Source organism: Pyrgilauda ruficollis, unplaced genomic scaffold, assembly GCF_017590135.1.
Source record: "Pyrgilauda ruficollis isolate IOZ18807 unplaced genomic scaffold, ASM1759013v1 scaffold56, whole genome shotgun sequence".
In the NCBI taxonomy this organism is placed as follows: domain Eukaryota; kingdom Metazoa; phylum Chordata; class Aves; order Passeriformes; family Passeridae; genus Pyrgilauda; species Pyrgilauda ruficollis.
In genome coordinates this window covers 5,132,152-5,147,573 of record NW_024527266.1, presented here as the reverse complement: position 1 = coordinate 5,147,573, position 15,422 = coordinate 5,132,152, and the positions used below count along the sequence as shown (strand labels likewise).

The 15,422-nt window shown below is 46.5% G+C and overlaps 1 protein-coding gene across 2 annotated transcripts in view; it reads left to right on the top strand.

The window, feature by feature from the left end:
* TCF20 (transcription factor 20) overlaps window positions 1-15,422 on the top strand; it is a 131,135-nt gene that overhangs the window by 14,866 nt on the left and 100,847 nt on the right. The gene's annotated exons all lie outside the window — the stretch shown is intronic.

Here is a 15,422-nt window from a genome sequence, read left to right as displayed (position 1 = left end):
TGAGTTATGGTGCATACAGGGTACTTACTGTGTACATGGTTGCCTCCCAGGTGTACTGGAAGCTTTTTCTGAGCGGTTTGTGATAATTGTACAAACTGTTGTCAACTCATGGGTGCTTTAAAATGACGATCTGTTTTGAAGCCTTTCTACCTTAAAAAACTTTACTAGCCTGTTAGTCAGGCACAGACATTTGTTGGTGTATGTGTAAGTTGTGCTGAGCTTGAGGTGCCCTGATGTTACTGAAGTTCTTCAAATATAATGCAATATAAGTAATTGTTACCAATATTGAATGCAGTATGAAAAGCTGTACACTGCCAGTGGTATTCAGACAAGTTTGCCTTTATGCTTTGCCATTACAATAGGTTTTTCTCAGATGGCACCATGGGAGCTTTGTAAAAGTGAAGGAAGGAGAAACTGGAGTTGCTGGAATCTCTCCTGTTTCCTCAGGACCAGGAAAATCTGAGCAGTGCCAAAGTTTGTTAGGCTGAGGAAAAATGAGGAGAAGCAGAACCATATGGAGCTTCATGAGTGGTGTCAGTCCTGGGTAGCTTCTGCAACCAGTGTTGTGGGAGAGGGGAAGTGTGTTACAAGTTAAGACATTAATTTTTAACTTTGTGAAACATTAATTTTTGAACCCTTACTACCTTTTACCCACACCCCCAAACAAACAAGCAAACAAACAAAAAAACAACAACAACAAAAAACCCACCCAAAAACCCATTAAAAACCATAACAAAAACAACAAACCCTCAAACCAAATAGGAGATAGGCATCTGCTAGCTTTAAATATGGCAAAGTAAGCATTCCTGTTGATCTGCACAGTTCAAAACCAAGTTGATCTTTTCGCATTCAAAAAAACAGAAAAAAGGAAATATATAAGGGATGCAATAAATTGTTAAATGAAGTATAAACTGAACAAGTCTTTCAGACCTCAAACTAACTAACTTAAGTTAGTTTCTGACACGCTGAACTGGCACTTACTTGATACTGTATATATTATCAACAGGGATATTGTCTGCTGTAAATTAAGATAATCTGTATATGTTAGGCCATATCCTATTACACAGGTCTGACCATACTCAATCATAGTTTAGTAAACACCTTCCATCCTAGTTGCATCCTCCACTGCCTTTCTTTGCATTGCTTCATGCAGACAGAGTTAATAGAAAGATGCCTGTAGCATGGCCTGAGAAATTCTTATTTCCTCACCTCTCATTCCTGTCCTGTACCACCATAATCCCCTTGGTTTTAGGGTGCAGCCATTGGCAGGACTGTGCTGTAGCATGCATTAGTTACCTGCTGTGGGTTAGAAGCCCCAGTCCTCCAAATATGTGATATGACCCAGGCTGCAGTGATGTAGTCCATGGTGCTGCCTTGCAAGCAGCAGTATCAGCAGAACTGGGGACGAGATGTTTTGCTGGAGGGGCAGAGGAAATTTCTAAAGTTTGTATTACTTCTGAGGCATCTTACAAGACTTTCCATATCAGGCAATCTCACTGGTCTTAGGGCTTGATTGCCTATTGCCTGTCCCATCGCTCCTTACAGAGAGGTGGGATGAGGATTCTTCCACTTCCCATGGGAGCCTGTTCACAACCTAATAGACTTTTCTGTCAGGAAACATTTCTTAATTGGGCTTTAATTGTGGGTGTCAGACTGCTGGTCCCTAGGATGACCTTAGCCTACGTCAATACCAGTGCCTTCCTTGCATGTGCTGCTTAAAGCCTGCTTCTCTTCCTCCTCTGGCATTTATTGTAGGCCTGTTTCAACTGTAGGCAGCTGTACCTTGGCTCAGACTCCACTGTCCTTAGTGCTGCTGTTGGGGGCTGTTGCAGAAGTTGAGATCTGGGACCCCACATCAAGGGCCTGACTTGTGATCTGAGACGGACTCGTCATTTGAGTCCATTTTCAGGAATCCAGGCTGCTGGCAATTAAGGAAATAGACACTGAAGCAGCATTTGCGTCGCTACCTTGGATAGAGTCAAGTCCAAGGAATCTGTTACAGCTATCCCATGACCTAATTGTGTTGCTGTCAAATCTGAAAGTGCGGGTAAGACTCCAATATTTTCCTGCAGTCAGTTTAAAGCAGGGCTTTTGGTTTCTTTTACATGACAGAGTTTGTGCTGCTTATGTTGAAGCAGCAAGGAAGAGCAACCCGGCCAAGCTGTTCATCTGCGACGCTGTGGAAATACCAACCACGAGGCTCAGCAGTGTAGACCCTGTATGCAGTGTATCCAGTTTGGCAATTGTGGGTGAAGAGTCTGCCTTGCTAGCTCCTCGTGGAGTGGCTCTTCCCAGGCTGGTGGCAGTCAGGCCAGGTTGTGGCTGGCTGTGAGCAGATGGACAGGTTTCCTGGGGAGAGCAGCGTGCACCCACTGTCACAGCCCTGGTATGCGCTGTAGTATAGAGGCACTAGAAGACTTCACTCCACAGCACATGGCTGTTGTTTTGCCCATGTGGACTTCATGAAAACATTTGATACTTTTCAGGTCTCTTCTCTTTGTTGCTGAACCTCCTCGCTTTCTTGCATTCCCTTTCCAAGGGGGGGGATGAGTAGAGCACGTTTCAGTGCTGCAGAGGCAAATGTATTTTTGACTTGCATCGTATCATTATGAAATTTACACTATTTTCTAGTTGGTTTCTAGTATAGTCAGTACTCCTATCTGCCTCCATAATTTTGGTAGACCTTGTTATGTGATGCCTTTTTAAAGAATGAATGTAATTACTCTAGAACCAGGGGATGTATGAACTGTTTGGACAATGACCCATTAAACTGTTCACAACCAAAATGGTTGTGACACCAGAGATGTGAAGTTGCTTTCTTAGTGTTTCGCCTGATCTCCTCCTCTGTACCCAACATGGGCCCTCTCTGTCCTCATCCTGCCTCTGTGTTCTCCAGTTCATGTCCTGGCTCCCTTCTGCTCCTCACCGCTCTGCAGGTGAGTTATTTCTCTGGTGTCCCCACACAGTTCTTCCTCCTCACCAGCTGTGGGTTCCTATCCTCCTTGATCCTCGGAGATCTTTGTCCACTTTTCCACATGGTGCTTTGCCATTGTTGGTTCTTCTGCAAGCTCTGCCTTTCCTGACTGTACTGCCTACTGCACAAGGGAGAGCTTTTTGCTTTTCTCCATTCGCATGGGAGAAGTAAAACTTCTGTCTTGTCTAAGGGTGCATAAAACATGGCCACACTGTCACCAGATTTTTAGTTTGTGTCCTCTTTGACTCAGCTCATCTCTTCCCTGTTAAACCACATATGAAGTATCCCTCTTCCCTTTGTTTTCATGGGGTTTGGATGCAGTGTCTTGCTCCCCTGGGTCTAAGTGTCATGCCTGTTGAATCCGAGGGTGTTGTTTTATGAGGGTTGTTTTCAGCAGTTCCTGCTATTGCTTCCCAGCTACCTGTTCAGCTGTGCCAGTGCAGCTGAACGTGCTGCTGCACATTGAACTGGATCAGGGAATTGATCTGGATTAAAGTAGCCAAGGTGGAGAGGAAAGCTGCTTAACCCAGTGATTTGCTCAAAGAAATACTTGAAAAACTACAGTTTAAGAGCACTTTGACTTGATAGCCCTTTGACTAACAGCCCCCTGGTACAGAAATCCCTTGTTTAAATGTAGAGTTGCTGCCTCCGCCCTTCAAACCCTCCTCCCGAGCTATTAAACACCAGCAGCCACCTGCTTCAGGCTTAGAGCAGCTGCTGCAGGTTAAGATGTGCTGTGCAGCCGCTCCAGGATGCATGGGACACGATGCTGTTTGGAAGGGATGAGGACCCCCTGGAGTAGAAATGGGCATGTGTCAACGTGTGCAAAATCGTCCTTTCATGGAACATCACAGACCGAGACAAAGCTTTGTGCTTTTTTGTCATGATTGCTGGTCTGGTTTCACCCTGAGCCTTATTAATATCCCAGGATGTTGTTGTGTCACTAAGTGTGGGAAATACAACGTACCTTGGTGCTGGCTTGAAATGTTGAAAATGCTTCCCCCTGCCCTTCTCTGTGGACACATTTAACCTGCCCCATCCCTCCCGAGCTGCTAGAGAGGTGCCCTGTCTGGTGACTCTGCTCCTGCTCTTCCCCTTGGCTTTCTCATACCCTTCCCTGCCTGATCCATTCATGTGCTCCCAACTTCATACTGTCCAGGGTTTAATTTTTGTTTAAGATCTTCGTTCCTTTAATGACAGCGGGAACCGAAGGCTGTTCTCTGTGGGGGCTGTGGTGCGCGGCTGCGCTTGAGGTAATGAGACTTGATGAAAACCTCTTGTTACTGTGGCAAGATTTCTTCCTTCTCTGTGTTTAAGAAGAAGGGGAGGGGGAGGAGGAAAAGAAAAAGTGACAGACCCTGCTGGGTATGTTAATATATTTTTAATGGCTTCCATGTGGCTAGCTGAAGACTTATTTGTCCAGCCTGCGAGAAAAGGGTGGCAGCATGTTATTCTTGTGCACCTTTGAGCTTAGCTGGGAGTTGAAATGGGAGAGAGGGAGGATTGAGGGAAAATTTCACAGAAATCCTGTTGATAAAAATGAAATCTGCTAGAGATGGAGGGGATTGGCAGGGAGAGAAAGATTGGATCCCAGATACCTCCTCCCCTCCCCCTCCCCAAATCTTCCTTTTTTTCTGGAATATTCCACTGCCTGCAATCATCAAGAGAGCTACTGTCTCAGACTATGGTATTTCTATCAGTGGTGAGGGGCGAGATTTTTCTGAAATAATTGCTGTATTTCTGCAGAGAAATATTTTTGAGAAACAAAAGGGTTTACGCTATGGTGGCAAGCTAGGGAAGGGAGGGGGCTGGCGGGGATGCAGGGCGGGTGCTGGGCATTTTCCCCTTCCAGCCTTAATGTGCCAGTTAAGCTGCAGGCAGGATGAGTCTGGTGGTCCGAGCTGGCTGCCTGGGGCAGTGAGGGGTATTGCTGCTTTCCTGTTCCAAAGGCATGCAGGGCACTGCTGGGATTGAGGGGCAGTCAGGCTGGGGCAGCTGTGGGTTCTGGGGGTCAGGAGCCAGCTGCCTGGGGCAGTAGGTCGGAGCAGAGATGTGCTTGATGGAGCTGTGAGGAGAGCGAGAGCCACTGGTGAAACATTAATGCTGCATAGCCCTGGTGAGAGGGGGAGAGAGCACACAGCGAGGAGCCCTGGCACTTGGTGTGTGCTAAATGGATGGAACTGCCAGGAGAGAATGGTGCCCGTGACACGTTGGCAGCTTGGCTGGAAGGGTTTTGGTATGGTCAGCTACAATGGATTGAGTCCACACCCAGCTGGCTCCTGGTGCAGGATGGTTGGGGGAGCAGTGACGTTTCTCTCTGTCCTTGTATTCTCATTCTTACAAAATCCCAGTCAAGGGTGATGTAACCCTAGGGCAGGAAGGACTGAAAATCAGGTAGACAGCAAACTAGAGTTTTCCCTGCTGCCAGCAACTTGTTGTTCCTCAAGAAACAGCTACTGTGCCAGCTCTGTGTCTCCCCTGTATTCAGTGACAAGCTCATCTCTCAATGTCCACTTACATTGGACGGAGATTTGTCCACCCAGTGTTGAACCCAGGTGGCTTGGTGGCCCTTCTCCAAGTAAAAAAGCCAATACGTGTGAGGCATCTCTTGTCAAAGCCATAAAGGCATGCTAGCATCTCTTGAGGCAGGTGCATGGCTGGGGTCACTGCTGGGAGGATGTCAGGAAGCAATTTTCTTGAGTCACTGCCCAGTCCTGGAGTAGCGTGTGTGAATTGGCAACAGCCCTTGCCTGGCTCCTTGTTTCTGAGTGGCTGGAAAACGTCCCACAGCAGACATGCCTCTTCTTGGTGGCAACTTCTCTGGGTGTTCCCGACGCAGCACCCCTACAGGGTCAAAGCTGTATTTTTGGGGGAAAATTAAGAATTTTATGTCTATTTAATTTTGGAGCCAAGAAATAGTGCTAGACTGGCAACTCTTAGGATATCCTTTGTAGCCTGCCCCTGCCAACGTACCAGATTGCTGACTCCCAGCCAAACTGGCCCCTTTGATTTTTAAGTCTCACAAAAACAGTTTGTGGGAGATTTCTCTGAGGATACTGTAAGTTTCTTTGTGTTGCAGAAGACTGGAAGCACATATGGTGAGTTACTGATATCTGTCTGAAAGGACAACAACTTATTAGTCTGCCCTGACCCAATTGCTTGGCTAATCTGACCATACCCTTATTTAGATTGAAATTAGCTTTCAGCTGATTTAGTAAAAATAGGTTTAGTAGTGAAGAAGGCAAATCAGGGATAGATTTGTATTCTGTATAAATCTGTCCATACGGGTGTTTTATGTCATTTTATCCATCCACTTAAAGTGCTTCAGCTTGCCTCTCCTGTGTGCCCCTCTGCAGGCAAGACCTAGTTTTTGATGAGTGTCCACTGCTTTCTTAACCCACTTTTTCAGCTGGGCTGAAGTTGCTGACGGTATCATCACTTACCCAGGAGCATGACTGAATGCAAATTGGCACAAAATAAAAACCAGGGACCCACCAGGCTCCCAGCCCTGTAAATTGTGGGTTGTTGAAGTCCTACGTTGCTTGAGTAGCCAACAATAACAGTTGGCTAATATACTGATATATTATTATTTTTACTCAAACCTCTTCCACTGAGAGTATGCTTATAAAAAAAAGTGGAAGGATTTTGTTTCTGTCCTTGAGTGTGCTTTCTAGTGTTAGGTCTAGATTAGTTTTACAGATGACCTAAAGGGAATGTTTGTTCTAAACTAGGCTTGTACCAGTTTATCTCCCCCATTCACCCCATCAGAATGGATTTAAAAAATGGTACTGTCATCAAGCCTGATATATCTAAGGCTGCAATAAAGAGTAATGTGTGCTCTGTGTTTTAATTTTTTGGAGGCCTTAGAGAACTGCTGCTGAGGTATAATGGATGTTTCAGTGAGCTCTAATACTTTAATAGCAGGTAAGAGAATTTTGCCTTTCTGCAGCTTAAAACAACTCAATAAATACAAGTCTTGGTATAGACAGTAGCAAAATCAAGTGAAGACCATCCAGAATTTGTTGTGAGCTGTGTAAAATCCCATTCCCTTTTAACAACACAGCTTTCAGTTTCTCACTGTTCAGGAGATAACCATTTTCTTGGCCCACCGATTCTCATAGTCTTTCAGTCTAGAAAAAATTCTCATTGCTGGATGGGCAAGATGGGTGAGGCAAAGGAAATGGCAAGAATTTTTGTCTTGACATTTTTATGCTGTATGTTTTAAAAAATACAATTGCCAAACTGCAACAAAAACCAAATCACAAAGTCACATGCACGTGCATCTATTTTTCATTTTAAAGATGATTGTAAGGTGGCCTCTAACAATCTCTGCCACAGGCCTCTAGCTGTGCCATACCCTCTTCTAAGATGTGTTTCCATAGCCCTGATTTTCTGTAGGCACAAGGCTGTACAACATGGTCTTCCTGCTTTCTAGTTATTTACTGAGGACACTGGTTTCCATAAAATGAGGCCATTGGGGAAGGTCTCAGAAGATCACGGAGTGTCTTGCTGGTGTTGCATGCATGTAAAAAGTGGGCATGTTGTTTCCTGAGGGGAGAGGAGGGGTGGAAGGCTTTGAATTCCCTTCTGCAGGAAGGTGTGCACACAAGGCTGGGGGAAGGCAGCTCACACAGGTGCCCGTCAGGCTAGTGAGGATGTCCCAGGGAAGTGGCGCTGAGCTTTGTTCATTAATTCAGTAACACTTCACCCCAAGCTCACCCCCTTGCTTTTCCTCTCACTTCCTTAGCCCTTCCCCCTCCTCAGGAGTCTGCATCGGGGGAATTGGGAATTGCAGCCTGTGAACTGCACCCAGCCGCTCATGGTGGCAGTTGTGGCTGCTGCTAAATCAGCCAGCTGAGCACCTGCTGTCTCCTGCTAAGGGAACTGAGCAGCCAGCTATTTGTTGTTAAAGTGACATTGTCAAAATAAAAATCCTGTTTTAACCAGGCTCTTCCTTGCATTTCTGAATAAAGCACTGGATTACTAAATTAAATTAAATTTAAGAAATTGCATTGGTCTCCCATTTTTAGCCAGAGGGGATGGCCTTGAGCATCAGGTATGAATTACCTACACACCCTGCAACCACAACTTCATGTGTTGAGGTCGATAAATTGACTTCCATGCAGCTTATTAGGTGGGGCTCTTTCAGATGTGACCTTATTAAAACCTGGAGTCCTCTCTGGATGATGGCAGTCCCACGACTGTTTCCTTAAGTGTAGGGGAGAGTGTTGTTACAGTGTCCTTGACAAAATGTCTTTCTTCCTCAGAATATCTGCCAAGAGAGGCATGGGCCAGTCATTCACTGAGCTTTAGACATTACTGCAGCATGTTGCTGAGTGAACAGATTCTTCTGAGTGGCATCAAAGGCAGATACTGGCCTCGTGCTAGTGTAAGGGCTAAGGCTCTTCCCTGAGCAGGTAGTTGTGTACTACACTCGATTATGTTGTTTTGTTGATGAGATTCTTGTTTTTCATTTAAAAAAAAAGCAAACAACTAGCTTTCTCAAGCCAGCTGTTATATCATTTCATAACCTCAGACTATTTCCTTCCATGCTTCTGACCTATTAGTTCATTTTTGTAGTGCTTCAGAGCTGCTTCCTTCTCTGTCTCCTCTTGAACTTCCTACCCCTATTCTTCATGTGCTTGGCCACATACCAGCATTGAAACGCCTGTGTGCTCAGATGGGAGTTTAAAACTACTGTGAGATATTTAATATGTGGAAGACAAGACTGACTTGCCACAGACACACAGGAAGGAGAAAGGAGTGACCCAGCATCCCAGGCTGAGGTGTGTGCTCTTCTCTCCCCTGTCTCTTAGCCTTCTAACAAAGTCGAAGGTTTCTGCTGGAGCATCAGGTCTCTGCTCTTGCTTATCTTCAAGTGTTCTTTCCTGGCTCTTTTCATCCTTGCTTGGGTGGCACAAAGTAGAGAACAGGCTTTTGTTCCTGGTACGGGCTGTTTTGTCAGGAGGGAAAGAGGAGCACTGTGGTTTGGGCACTGTCCCTGGCTTTAGTTCCCCTGTTCAGATGCTCTGCTGTCTGCAAAATGGGGCTGGGGGATGTGCCTGTTACAGACTGCAAAGCACTCGTCAGCGGGAGAAAGGAAATCTGTGGATCGACAGCTGCAGAGCTGCCCCTGCCCTGCAGTAGCAAAGTGGAATTGGCACCTTGGGCTTTGCTGGGAAACAAGAGGGCGAGAGCTAATAAAAGATCAGTTTCTAATCTTCTGTTTTGGGGGAAATGCTGAGCAGCAGCAGAAGTGCTGGAGCTGCTGATCTACAGATTGCTGTGGCTTGGCTAGTCTTGTTTCACATTATAATGATTTTCTATGAGCTTGTGTGTGTGTGTGTTTGTGTTAATGAAGGCTTTGGTTCAGTACAAGCTGTTACCACTGGACTAAAATTTCTTGGTTTTTTCACAAGTAAGTGAATTTTCCCAATGTCCTACCTCTCTGTACGCACACACGTGCACATGTGCGTGCATTTGGGGATTGTTCAGGATGGAAAGTGCAGTGGAAATGTAAAATACTATAATTATGTGCAGTGTTCATTTCTATTTTTGCTCTGCAGTCAGCTTGGCAAGGGGAACTCTGTGTCTGGGCAGTCTCATATCTGATCTGATCTATTTGTCTGTGCTTTTTTGCATTGTGGTTTACAGCCCTGCAATTGAAACCTTCAAGATTACCTAAAGATGAAATGGGAGTGTGCTTCCACTGAGATTTGTAAAGGCCATTTCTTCTAGTGCAAAATAATGGGCCTAAATGAGTTGACAGTGCTCCTTTTAAATCCACCACTCGGTTCCTGAGGGGGCGGGGGCGAGGACGTAATGTATAGGTCTTACAGGAATAAAGGCAGTGTTTTGTGCTCCCCTGCGGCTCTGCAGCAGTAGCTCACTGACTGACCCTATTAGCAGAGCTGTGCTGTCAGCACAGGCCAGTCCGCTGTGTGCATGGGGAGCTGAGCTGAACAAATAGCACCAGCTTAGGGGTTCCGACAAGGCTACGGCAGAGACTGCCACATGGGGAAAGGAAGGGATGCTCCCTCTTAGCTCAGTTGTAGAAAAATAGCCAAGTCTCTTCTTCTCTCTGGTTCATTTGAAGGTGCAGCTGTGGGAGTGACGGGTCTGATGAGTTCCAGTACAGGCAGTGCCTTGCAGTGCTGTAGAAGAGCAGGTGGGGGTACCGGAGGGGTGCATTTCTCCCTGAGCCACAGCTGAGCCCATGCACCGGCATTGCTCTTGAAGAAGCTGCAAGGAGTACTGGAAACTCTTATGGATGAGAGGTAGAGATGAGGTCTTGATCAATCGATTGTTAAAGATCCCACTCCACTTCTCACGAGATGAGGGGACAGTAACCTCAGTGTCCTGGCCAAATTCCAGTTCATTACTTTCTGCCTGTCTAAAATTTCCCCTTTCCCTCCCCCTGCCGTTTATCCTGGAGAAGTTATCATTTGCTTCCTTTCCTAATGACTCACGGGTAATGCTGCTGGCACACAACTGATGCTTTATTTCATCCTGGTGATGAGGGAGTGATCCCTGTGGTTTGGGGTCTTTGGGCTGGAAGAGGTGCTATGGAAACACAAAGATATTTGGAGTGTACACATATATACAAAGGCACTGTTGGCTACTGTTCCCTTCAGCTGCCGTTTCAGAACAGGTAAACAGGTTTTCCAGCTGCATCTTCCAGCTGAATCCAAATCACAAATGTGTGTGTGTGTGTGTGTGCGCGCGCCTGTCTCTTCCCCCCCTCCCCTTTCGTCTTGGAACAAGAAGAATGTGTCAAGCCCTCTGGCTGCAATCCAGGACTCTCCGTGGAACTATAAATCGACCCGTCAGGGAGGGGGAAAGAGATTAACGTTGGCCGTCTTCATTAGTGAGTCCCCAGAGGAAACCGGGTCTGCCATGAGCCGTGAATGAGACCAGCTGAGAGAGGAGGGGGAGAGCTTGCGGTTTTTATCACTGCCTCCAGAGACCCTGGAGGAGTGGAGGAAAAGAGTGTGATAGGGATGGGAGGATGTAAAATGAAGGAAGCTGGAGCTTTCCAGCACATCTCTCGCTCCCTCATTGGCGGGCAGGTAGCTGTTTGCTGCTCCTCCGCGCCAATCCCTGACCCGTGAGCCCATGTGTGTGGCTGGAGTACTTGGCATGCTAATTGGGAGCAGAGAGGAGCGAGCCCAGTGGCAGTGCAATGCCCTGCCATGCTAAACAAGTGCCAGTAATTGCATTCAAGGTACTTTCATTATGTCAGATTTTTCACAGAACCAGAAAAGTGCATTTATCACGAGCAGCATAATTCTTCCTGGGCATTGCTTTGGGGGGTGTGTGTGCTTAATTCCCTGCCCCCTCTGCCTCACAGAAAGATGAAAGTAATTTTTGCCTTTTTTTCATTCTCAGTTACACACAGATTTTTACAAATAGCTTCTTTGAGCTTCAAACAACAATCTCTTTCTTCCTTGTACTGTTTATTGTGTATGTTTTCACCGCAGGCTCATGCAAACACATGCATGCACTAATGCACACGTGTGCTAATTGTTGTTTTTCCAGGCTGACAGAGGATATGGAGGCTGCAACTGCAGCTGGTAATGTTTCAGGATCCCTTGTAAAGTCCCTGAGAGCCTGGATTCTGGTGATGCTCCTACCAGTAAAATCTGGTTTAAGCTGGTAGTTGTCTTCCCCCCCCGCTTCTTGCAGTGAGTGACGCAGGCTCAACAGCTCCAGATAGTGATGCTCTTTTTTCACCGAGCAAGCATCACACATCGTGGCAACACCAGCTATGCATGCACACTGTGCTACCAGGGTACCTAGCTGTGACCTGAGGGGACCAGGGAGAGGGAGGCTTCCTGTCTGTGCCCATGTGGTCTGTGTCACCTCTGCAGCATGACAAGAGAACCAATTAGTGTCAGTTGTGGTGGCAGTTCTTACTGATGGGGACGCAGACCTGGCTAAGATGTGAACTGAGACATCATGCATCTTCTCACTCTGCCTCCCTGTGGGTATGTGGGGTGGGGAAGTCACACTTGGGAGCAAGGGAGTTCCTGGGAAATACAGCCAGTGCCTGCAGCCACTCTGGTTTCTGGAGGTGCAAGTGACCTTTGCAGTTGATTGGAGTTACCAATCTGCATGGCAGAAATCTCTGCTAAAACTTACTGTTCTCTTGTCCTTGTCCTCTCACTATTGTGTTTTTGTTCTCTTGCTGTTTTCCTCTTAGATATCTGAGTGCCCTCAATACCAGCACGGCTTCCCATGTTTGCTTTACCTTGATATCCACAGTCCTTTGTAAAATATGGTGCAAGGCTTAGCTTTTGCTTTCACACATGCCACCAGAGCTTAGATGCCTTTGGTGTGGAATTTGTCAGCTTCTTGAAATTGCTTTTTTACTGGCCTTTGCAACACAATTGTGACTTGTACTTCTAGTCAGTTAGTATTTACTAAGTAAAGTGATGCTCCTTGGTAATAAGTAAAAGCAATGCCATGTTTCTGCTATTGATAGATTTTTTAAAAAATATTTTGTTAGGACCAACCTATAGCCTATAGTCCCTAGCTTCAGGTGTTCACAGGCAGAACTGGACAAACAGATAATGGTTCAAATAGAAACGTGGACAAATAGGAGAGCAGAAAGCTGGAGCAGAGGAGCTGCTGCTGTTCACATGAAAGTAGAGCACTCCTGGTGCTAAAAATTGGTATTTCAGGTGAGTCAGCCCCAGACTTTGTCTAAAAGCCAGGAATCCTGCTGCTTCCTAGTTCCCTTTTACAGGTCTCGCTGTTCCCAGCTGAGGAGCACGCACTGATGTTTTGCCATACCTTGGAAGGAGAAGAAATAAATGATGATGAGTAGAAGGGTAACTGCACTATGGTGTGTCGTAACACACCACCAGCTACGGTGTCGCTAATGATCAAGCTGATGGATGAGTTATTTACTCCATGGTCTGGAGGGAAGAAGCCACCTTTGCTGATGCCCACCTCTGAGCAGTGTGAGGGCTCTGCATCAACAGTATGTCATCTGCAGGAGCAAAATCCTGCTTTTCCTTGTGCAGCTGGATGCCCTTTGGAAAGCTCCAGTTCAAGCCTGATCCTCCTTAGCTTGTGGTATGGCCTGAGGTGTTTCAGTCTGTGAGGCAACCTGCTGCCAGCTGAGATGGAGGTCTCTGCTCCTGTGGGACCTCTGTCCTGGTGGAAGAGTGGAGGAGGCACAAGGGGAATGCTGCCTGCTGTGGGGGAAAAGCGCTGCAGTAGATTAAAGCAGCTGCTGAGGGACTCCTCCAGTGAAGCTTGAAATCAGATTGTTTGACAGACATCGTGTTAGAAGCACCTGGCTGGTTCTGTTTGCCCCACAGCTCCCTACCTCAGAGAGAAAACAAGGATTTTCACTGCTCCAGAATTGCTTTACTCTTTCCTCTTCCCTTCCTTTGCTATGCCCCAGAGGGTAGATTGCCTGCCTGCAGTGAGCCACGGGTGTCTGCTGGAGGTGGAGGTTGGTAGAAGGGTGTGGGAACCCCTCACCCCAATGGCATCTCCTTGTCTGAGAGACGGAGAGCTTATGGAGACATGGGTTGGTTTAGTATGATTTTATTTTTTTTCCCCAGCTCTGATTTTTGTTCTGCCTCATTTGCATATTGTGGTTTTTTTTTCTAAGCCTCTGCATCTCTTTTTTCCTTTTTTTTTTTTTTTTTTTTAAATTATCTTCTCTCTGCTAAAGATTGCTCCCTAACTCTCAAATGTCCCTCCCCCGCCTCACTCCCCCCCCATCCCCCCCTGCATTTTTCTTTCATCCTTTGTTCTTGATTGCTTGTGCCCGGGAGCAAAGAAAGGAAAAGGAAAGGATACCATCTTTCTGTGAAATACAGGAGAGAGAAATAGGCAGGCAAGCAAAGTTGTCAGCCTGACAGAGTGAGATTGAATCCATCTCAGGAACACGTTGCACACCTTGAACACGGGATTGACCTTCTCCATTATGCTTGCCATGCCATGTGGCTCTGTCCTGCCAGCTCTGGATGGGACTCCCCTGCAGAAATGTTGCTTTTGGCATCTGCTGCCCCAGAGGGGCAAAAACCCGCCTGCTGTGTCTGTGCCGGTTGCTAACAGGGTCCCGTGCACGGTCTGCCCCTGGTCCTGGTCCTGCTGTGAATCTGCCGTGTCTTTCTCGCACAGGAGTGTAGGGGTAATCATCTGAAATGTGTGTGCACGCTGGCTGATGCATCACATCTTCTCTCTCCTTCCATCTCCTCTCCCCCTGCATCAGCAGCGCTGCCATAATCTCTCAAAATCAACAGGCCATTACAGTCTGATGTAACTCAATGAGTACTCTGAGACAGAAATCCTGCAGTGTACTTAAAAACCCTAATGCAGAAACACAGCGCTGTCTTGCATTCTCCTTCCACCTCGTTTCCTGGTTTCTAATGTAAAATGAGCATTGTTTCTATGTCTGCACATAGGGTTTTTTAGCCGAGCTAGGCTTCAACCAGCTTTTTATTCCCTTTCAGCTCACAGAATCTCAAATATAGAACATGATCTTCCCCCCCTCCAAACTTCTCAATTTTTCATTATAAAAGGTGGAGCAATGACTTCCAGCTTGTGCCTTGGGAGAGTGGAGGTCACAGAAGTCTCACAGAGGCCCTCAGTTTCACCTGCCTTTGCCTGTCTGGCCTGTCCCTCAGCAGTGGAATGTGCACTTTTGTTGATCAGACCCCATGGGTGGGCCATTCAGGTAAAGATGGGCCATGCTGGGTTTTGCACAGCAGAAGTGTCATTCCCTAGAAGAACTTTATGTTAAATGTAGCTTTATATTTCAAACCTCCTTCTTAGTCCCCTCGCATGAGTTTTTGTTGTAAGCCACATTTCTGCCCCAGAGAACTGTTGATCTTTCATCCTTATTGGGTAGGGGTATCTACTTTCCTGATATATGTAGGTTATTCCTTGTAGGAATTCAAGTTATTCCTGTTTCTTGTAGGACTCGTGCATTTGAGACCTAGGTTGCAGGCTGATGCAGTGGGGTAGCACAAACTTCAATGTCAAATACCACAGAACTGGATTTTTCATTATTTTGGTTACATAAGATAAACACAAATGATGGATGAAAATGAGTGAGGTGTTGACTGGATAGACCATGTCTACTGTCAGTGGTTCTTCCAAGCCTCTTACCATGGCATCTTGCTGGTTCATCATTGTGTGGCGTGTCATGATTCGTGTGTTGTTGTGTGGTTTGCTTTATGTCCATGGTGAAGTGCCAGAGACACTGCCCCACTGTGGGACCCACTGACCCATTCAGTCTGATACCCTGTCTTGGGCACTGGAGCTGGCTGTGATGCCAGAGCTGATGCCAGGTGTCCTCAGAAAGTGAGGAACTGCTCCAGTGTGGGTATTTTGAAGCAACGACCCTAAGAGAGAAGCTGCTTCTTTATGTCTCTGTCAGTTGGCTTTCATACACTTCAAAATGTGAGTGTCTGCACTAGTTTGT